The 8,956-nt window shown below is 38.3% G+C and overlaps 1 pseudogene; it reads left to right on the top strand.

The window, feature by feature from the left end:
• The first annotated feature begins 7,971 nt into the window (after nucleotides 1–7,971).
• LOC116855615 lies at nucleotides 7,972–8,334 on the top strand (annotated as a pseudogene).
• The last annotated feature ends 622 nt before the right edge of the window (nucleotides 8,335–8,956 follow it).

Genomic DNA, 8,956 nt, shown 5'->3' with positions numbered 1-8,956 from the left:
CCTTTCTCCGCATCCTCGCCAGCATCTGTCATTTCCGGACTTGTTAATTTTAGCCATTCTGACTGGTGTGAGGTGGTATCTCATTGTGGTTTTGATTTGTATTTCCCTGATGCCGAGTGATATGGAGCACTTTTTCATGTGTCTGTTGGCCATCTGGATGTCTTCTTTGCAGAAATGTCTGTTCATGTCTTCTGCCCATTTCTTGATGGGATTATTTGTTCTTTGGGTGTTGAGTTTGCTAAGTTCTTTATAGATTCTGGACACTAGCCCTTTATCTGATATGTCGTTTGCAAATATCTTCTCCCATTCTGTCAGTTGTCTTTTGGTTTTGTTTACTGTTTCCTTTGCTGTGCAAAAGCTTTTGATCTTGATAAAATCCCAATAGTTCATTTTTGCCCTTGCTTCCCTTGCCTTTGGCGATGTTCCTAGGAAGATGTTGCTGCGGCTGAGGTCGAAGAGGTTGCTGCCTGTGTTCTCCTCAAGGATGTTGATGGATTCCTTTCTCACATTGAGGTCCTTCATCCATTTTGAGTCTATTTTCGTGTGTGGTGTAAGGAAATGATCCAATTTCATTTTTCTGCATGTGGCTGTCCAATTTTCCCAACACCATTTATTGAAGAGGCTGTCTTTTTTCCATTGGACATTCTTTCCTGCTTTGTCGAAGATTAGTTGACCATAGAGTTGAGGGTCTATTTCTGGGCTCTCTATTCTGTTCCATTGATCTATGTGTCTGTTTTTGTGCCAGTACCATGCTGTCTTGATGATGACAGCTTTGTAATAGAGCTTGAAGTCCGGAATTGTGATGCCACCAACTCTGGCTTTCTTTTTCAATATTCCTTTGGCTATTCGCGGTCTTTTCTGGTTCCATATAAATTTTAGGATTATTTGTTCCATTTCTTTGAAAAAAATGGATGGTACTTTGATAGGAATTGCATTAAATGTGTAGATTGCTTTAGGTAGCATAGACATTTTCACAATATTTATTCTTCCAATCCAGGAGCATGGAACATTTTTCCATTTCTTTGTGTCTTCCTCAATTTCTTTCATGAGTACTTTATAGTTTTCTGTGTATAGATTCTTAGTCTCTTTGGTTAGGTTTATTCCTAGGTATCTTATAGTTTTGGGTGCAATTGTATATGGGATGGACTCCTTAATTTCTCTTTCTTCTGTCTTGTTGTTGGTGTAGAGAAATGCGACTGATTTCTGTGCATTCATTTTATATCCTGACACATTACTGAATTCCTGTACAAGTTCTAGCAGTTTTGGAGTGGAGTCTTTTGGGTTTTCCACATATAGTATCATATCATCTGCGAAGAGTGATAGTTTGACTTCTTCTTTGCCGATTTGGATGCCTTTAATTTCTTTTTGTTGTCTGATTGCTGAGGCTAGGACTTCTAGTACTATGTTGAATAGCAGTGGTGATAACGGACATCCCTGCCGTGTTCCTGACCTTAGCGGAAAAGCTTTCAGTTTTTCTCCATTGAGAATGATATTTGCAATGGGTTTTTCATAGATGGCTTTGATAATATTGAGGTATGTGCCCTCTATCCCTACACTTTGAAGAGTTTTGATCAGGAAGGGATGCTGTACTTTGTCAAATGCTTTTTCAGCATCTATGGAGAGTATCATATGGTTCCTGTTTTTTCTTTTATTAATGTGTTGTATCACATTGATTGATTTGCGGATGTTGAACCAACCTTGCAGCCCTGGAATAAATCCCACTTGGTCGTGGTGAATAATCCTTTTAATGTACTGTTGAATCCTATTGGCTAGTATTTTGGTGAGAATTTTTGCATCTGTGTTCATCAAGGATATTGGTCTGTAGTTCTCTTTTTTGATGGGATCCTTGTCTGGTTTGGGGATCAAGGTGAGGCTGGCCTCATAAAATGAGTTTGGAAGTTTTCCTTCCATTTCTATTTTTTGGAACAGTCTCAGGAGAATAGGAATTAGTTCTTCTTTAAATGTTTGGTAGAATTCCCCCGGGAAGCCATCTGGCCCTGGGCTTTTGTTTGTTTGGAGATTTTTGATGACTGTTTCAATCTCCTTACTGGTTATGGGCCTGTTCAGGCTTTCTATTTCTTCCTGGTTCAGTTGTGGTAGTTTATATGTCTCTAGGAATGCATCCATTTCTTCCAGATTGTCAAATTTGTTGGCATAGAGTTGCTCATAGTATGTTCTTATAATTGTCTGTATTTCTTTGGTGTTCGTTGTGATCTCTCCTCTTTCATTCATGATTTTATTTATTTGGGTCCTTTCTCTTTTCTTTTTGATAAGTCTGGCCAGGGGCTTATCAATCTTATTAATTCTTTCAAAGAACCAGCTCCTAGTTTCGTTGATTTGTTCTATTGTTTTTTTGGTTTCTATTTCATTGATTTCTGCTCTGATCTTTATGATTTCTCTTCTCCTGCTGGGTTTAGGGTTTCTTTCTTGTTCTTTCTCCAGCTCCTTTAGGTGTAGGGTTAGGTTGTGTACCTGAGACCTTTCTTGTTTCTTGAGAAAGGCTTGTACCGCTATATATTTTCCTCTCAGGACTGCCTTTGTTGTGTCCCACAGATTTTGAACGGTTGTATTTTCATTATCATTTGTTTCCATGAATTTTTTCAATTCTTCTTTAATTTCCTGGTTGACCCATTCATTCTTTAGAAGGATGCTGTTTAGTCGCCATATATTTGGGTTCTTTCCAAATTTCCTCTTGCGATTGAGTTCTAGCTTCAGAGCATTGTGGTCTGAAAATATGCAGGGAATGATCCCAATTTTTTGATAACAGTTAAGACCTGATTTAGAACCAAGGATGTGATCTATTCTGGAGAATGTTCCATGTGCACTAGAGAAGAATGTGTATTCTGTTGCTTTGGGATGAAATGTTCTGAATATATCTGTGATGTCCATCTGGTCCAGTGTGTCATTTAAGGCCTTTATTTCCTTGTTGATCTTTTGCTTGGATGATCTGTCCATTTCAGTGAGGGGAGTGTTAAAGTCCCCTACGATTATTGTATGATTGTCGATGTGTTTCTTTGATTTTGTTATTAATTGGTTTATATAGTTGGCTGCTCCCACGTTAGGGGCATAGATATTTACAATTGTTAGATCTTCTTGTTGGACAGATCCTTTGAGTATGATATAGTGTCCATCTTCATCTCTTATTATAGTCTTTGGTTTAAAATCTAAGTGATCTGATATAAGGATTGCCACTCCTGCTTTCTTCTGATGTCCATTAGCATGGTAAATTCTTTTCCACCCCCTCACTTTAAATCTGAAAGTGTCTTCGGGTTTAAAATGAGTTTCTTGTAGGCAACATATAGATGGGTTTTGTTTTTTTATCCATTCTGATACCCTGTGTCTTTTGATTGGGGCATTTAGCCCATTGACATTCAGGGTAACTATTGAGAGATATGAATTTAGTGCCATTGTATTACCTGTAAGGTGACTGCTATTGTATATTGTTTCTGTTCCTTTCTGATCTACTACTTTTAGGTTCTCTCTTTGCTTAGAGGACCCCTTTCAATATTTCCTGTAGAGCTGGCTTGGTGTTTGCAAATTCTTTCAGTTTTTGTTTGTCCTGGAAGCTTTTAATCTCTCCTTCTATTTTCAATGATAGCCTAGCTGGATATAGTATTCTTGGCTGCATGTTTTTCTCGTTTAGTACTCTGAATATATCATGCCAGCTCTTTCTGGCCTGCCAGGTCTCTGTGGATAAGTCTGCTGCCAATCTAATATTTTTACCATTGTATGTTACAGACTTCTTCTCCCGGGCTGCTTTCAGGATTTTCTCTTTGTCACTAAGACTTGTAAATTTGACTATTAGGTGACGGGGTGTGGACCTATTCTTATTGATTTTGAGGGGGGTTCTCTGAACCTCCTGAATTTTGATGCTTGTTCCCTTTGCCATATTGGGGAAATTCTCTCCAATAATTCTCTCCAATATACCTTCTGCTCCCCTCTCTCTTTCTTCTTCTTCTGGAATCCCTATTATTCTAATGTTGTTTCGTCTTATGGTGTCACTTATCTCTCGAATTCTGCCCTCGTGGTCCAGTAGTTGTTTGTCCCTCTTTTGTTCAGCTTCCTTATTCTCTGTCATTTGGTCTTCTATATCGCTAATTCTTTCTTCTGCCTCATTTATCCTAGCAGTGAGAGCCTCCATTTTTGATTGCACCTCATTAATAGCTTTTTTTATTTCAACTTGATTAGATTTTAGTTCTTTTATTTCTCCAGAAAGGGCTTTTATATCTCCCGAGAGGGTTTCTCTAATATCTTCTATGCCTTTTTCGAGCCCAGCTAGAACCTTGAGAATCGTCATTCTGAACTCTAAATCTGACATATTACCAATGTCTGTATTGATTAGGTCCTTAGCCTTTGGTACTGCCTCTTGTTCTTTTTTTTGTGGTGAATTTTTCCGCCTTGTCATTTTGTCCAGATAAGAGTATATGAAGGAGTAATTAAAATACTAAAAGGGTGGCAACAACCCCAGGAAAATATGCTTTAGCCAAATCAGAAGAGATCCCAAATCGTGAGGGGGGGGAGGGGAAGGGGATAAAAAGAGGTTCAGAAAGAAAAAAAAAAAAAAAGAAAAAAGAAAAAAGAAACAAATAAAAAAAGAAAACCAATAATGAAAAAAATATAAAAAGGAAAAAATATATATATATTAGATAAACTAGTTAAAAAACGTTAAAAAAGAAAAGGGTAAAAGTTTAAAAAAATTTAGCAGAAGAAGAGAAAAAAATTGAAAAAGAAAAAAAAAATTAAATTAACTGCAAGGCTAAAGAATCACGGGGAGAAAGCCATGAGTTCCGTGCTTTGCTTTCTCCTCCTCTGGAATTCCGCTGCTCTCCTTGGTATTGAAACTGCACTCCTCGTAAGTGAACTTGGTCCTGGCTGGGTTTCTTGTTGATCTTCTGGGGGAGGGGCCTGTTGTAGTGATTTTCAAGTGTCTTTGCCCCAGGCGGAGTCACACCGCCCTTACCAGGGGCCGGGCTGAGTAATCCGCTCGGGTTCGCTTTCGGAGCTTTTGTTCCCTGAGCGCTTTCCGTAGAGTCCGGAGGACGGGAAGGAAGATGGCGGCCGCCCAGTCTCCGGCCCGGAGGAGCCGAGAGCTCGGGGTCCCACTCCTCAGTGCGCCCTCAGGGAACAGCGTCCAATTACTCCCGTCTGCCTGGCCTCCGGCTGAGCTCCGAGCTCACCGAGCCTGTGACCGGTTCAAGGTAAGCCCGAGCTGTGAGCTCACTCCTCGGCTCCGTCTCTGTAGCCGGCTTCCCTGTTCTAATACCTGCGAGCTCTGCGACACTCAGACACCCCGATCCTTCTGTGACCCTGCGGGACCTGAGGCCACACTGGCCCCGCGTGGGCTTCACCCTGGTTAAGCCTCTGGAGCGATGTCCCTCAGCGGAACAGACTTTTAAAAGTCCTGATTTTGTGTCCGTTGCTCTGCCGCTTGCCGGGAGCCGGCCCCTCCCCCCGCGGTCTATCTTCCCGTCGCTTTGGATTCACTTCTCCGCCAGTCCTACCTTTCAGAAAGTGGTTGATTTTGTTTCTAGAATTGCTGTTCTTCTTCTCTTCGATCTTCCGTTGGATTTGTAGGTGTTTGCAATCTTTAGATAAGCTATCTAGCTGATCTCCCGCAACCTGAAGTAGTCTCAGCTGCTACTTCTCCGCCATCTTGACTCCTCCCCCTGTTCGTGTGATAACTTTCTTAAGGATTAGAAAAAGAAAAAAGAGTACAGTGAGAGATTGTATGAAACCATCTGGCCTAGACCTATCTCACAAAATTTTGAAAGACATGGCATGAACCCTGAGAAGTTTTCATGTCATTTTCAAACAAAGCATGGTGACCTCTCCAGTAAAATCAAATTTTTCCAAAATAAGCATAACATATTGATTCCAGTATGAAATTGATATATTTTGATATTAAAGACAGAGATGAAACCAGAACAAAACAATAGATCATAAATGAAGTTATACTCCACATACCTTGAAAAAGGATATATGTTTTTTGTATGGCCAAGAAACCTAAAACAAGTTGCAAATTTAAGTGAAATGATTTTCCCAACATAGCAGACTGAAGCCACATCCCATTATATGGGATTATCAGATAACTCCAGGTTTTGAAAGGTAAACTGGAAAAAATACTTCTGCATACCATCCTTGGAACTTGAAGTATAAATTTGTTTTCATTCACCTCAAGAATCCAACAAAGGTAGAAAAAAGTCACCCTTAAGAAATCAACCCCCCCAGCACCTTTATTAAAGAGACTGTCTTTTTTCCACTGTATATTTTTTCCTGTTTTGTCCAAGATTATTTGACCATAGAGTTGAGGGTCCATATCTGGGCTCTCTACTCTGTTCCACTGGTCTATGTGTCTCTTTTTGTGCCAGTACCATGGTGTCTTGGTGATCACAGCTTTGTAGTAAAGCTTGAAGTCAGGTAACATGATGCCCCAATTTTGTTTTTCTTTTTCAACATTTCCTTAGCAATTCAGGGTCTCTTCTGATTCCATACAAATTTTAGGATTGTTTGCTCCATCCAGCTCTTTGAAAAATGCTGGTGGAATTTTGATCAGAATCGCCTTGAAAGAATAGATTGCTCTAGGCAGTATAGACATTTTAACAACGTTTATTCTTCCGATCCATGAGGATGGAATGGTCTTCCATCTTTTTGTGTCTTCTTCAGTTTCTTTCATGAGAGTTCTGTAGTTCCTCGAGTACAGATCCTACACTTCTTTGGTTAGGTTTTTCCCAGATATCTTATGGTTCTTGGTGCTGTAGTAAATGGAATCAATTCTCTAATTTCCCTTTCTGTGTTTTCATTGTTAGTATATAAAAAGCAACTGACTTTTGTATATTGATTTTGTATCCTGCCACATTTCTGAATTGCTGAATGAGTTCTAGTAGTTTGGGGGTGGAGTCTTCTGGGTTTTCCATATAAAGTATGGTGTGGTGCATAAACAATGAATTTTGGAACACTGAAAAGAAATTTTAAAAATAAATAAATAAAATCTCCCCCCTCCAGCCCATGGAAGGCTCAGGTATAAGTATTACACATGCTGCAAGTATATGAAATTGAGAAATAATTAATATAAAACTACTCTGAAAAACTTTCTTCATTTGGCCAGGATGGAGTAACTAGGATGAGATTTACTCATCCTAGATTAAACTTCTGAAAACAGACACGTATAAGAATCAAAGGTTTTCATAACATTGGGTATTAGGCAGTTAAGAATGTTGATCTTTTTTTTTTTTTGAAAGATTTTATTTATTGATTTGACAGACAGAGATCACAAGTAGGCAGAGAGGCAGGTAGAGAGAGAGAGAGGAGGAAGCAGGCTCCCCACTGAGCAGAGAGCCTGATGTGGGGCTCGATCCCAGGACCCTGAGATCATGACCTGAGCCGAAGGGAGAGGCTTTAACCCACTGAGCCACCCAGGCGCCCCTAGTATACATTAATTAGAGTCCCCTAAGAATAGGGTGGAGAGGGGGGGCTGAAAAAAATATTTGAAGAAAAAGTAGTTAAAACATATCCAAATTTGATGAAAATTACAAACATATAGACCTGAAAGTTAAAAGAATCTTAAGTACAAGAAACATGAAGAAAATTATACCAGGTCACATGATAATCACATTGCTTAAACCAGTGATAAAATTCAGAATCACTTAGAAAATATATACCTATGTTCAGAAGAACAAAGGTATAGATTTCTCACTAGTAACAATAGAAGAAAAAAAAATAAATGCAATATCTTTAAAGCACCGAAAGGAAAAAAAAATCTATCAGCCCGCAATTACATATCCATCAAAGCTATTCTTCAGAAAAGAATATTGGGATACCAATTTTGACTATTCACGGACTTCATTTGCTGAGTGTCAAAGTAAAACCAAATGGGCAAAATATATTAACAGAGTTTCTCTTGTGCATGGATTGAGAGATTCCCTAGGGAACTTTCTTGTGAATGAAAGTTTGTATCAAAAGGAATTTCTTCACATGACTTCTGGAGAAGTGAGCGTTTGTCTCATTCATTCATTTGAGCATTGCAGTTTCAAACCTGTAGTATATCATGGAATTAATTTGGACCAAGCTATAAGGGAACTTATAATATTTCTAAAACAAGATGTCTCTTTAAGGACCAGCCGGCACCACCATTCAGAATTTATAAATGTGATAAACTGAAGATAACTCACCAAGCACATAAATCAAAGGCAAATTAACTTGTGTTTGAAAAATGTCAGAACCCTGTTAAAAGAAGGAAGCACTCTCAAAGCTGTGAGAATCCCCACTGAAACTGAAATTGCATTCTTCTGTGAAGAGGATTATGAGAACTGCGACGCTCATCCCATTTCATCCTAGTGAAAACTTCATGTGGGCTTCCTTTTCTGTATACCTGTATTAAACTCTTTATTCTAGCAGTGAGGTTTTTTAAATTAACAAACTTAAGGCAATGTTAAAAACTTGCTTTGTATAAGTTTGTCATGCATATATAAATTGCAATAATCCTTCACAAAGAGACCTGCTGTGTAAGACATGTTAGGAGAAGCCCTTCAAGAAGACGTAGATTATATTAGCTGGAAACCTCGATCTGCAAACAGAAAGGGAAAACAACAGAAACAGTAAATACATGGGTAGATATAGGGACTTTTCTTTTTCACTTTAAACACTTTTCTTTAAAATGTGGTTAACTCTTAAATAAAAAGTAAGAATGCGTTATAACATACATAAATAAAATGTATGAAAAGAAAAGGTAGAAAGTTGTAAACTCAAACTTTTGTAAAAAAAATTCTGTAATTTTCTTATATTATAAAAGAAATGATAAAATATCACCTAGAAGCAAATTGTGATAATTTTTTTTGATTAAATTTAAAAATTTTTTAGGTTTTTAAAATTTGTTATTGGAAAAGAAAAATAATTCTTTAAATTAATGATCTTATTTTCATCTATTAAGAAGCTAGGTAGGGGTGCCTGGGTGGCTCAG

Source organism: Lontra canadensis, unplaced genomic scaffold, assembly GCF_010015895.1.
Source record: "Lontra canadensis isolate GAN:19392208 unplaced genomic scaffold, GSC_riverotter_1.0 scaffold104, whole genome shotgun sequence".
Classification (NCBI taxonomy): domain Eukaryota; kingdom Metazoa; phylum Chordata; class Mammalia; order Carnivora; family Mustelidae; genus Lontra; species Lontra canadensis.
This window is presented reverse-complemented; position numbering and strand designations above follow the sequence as displayed.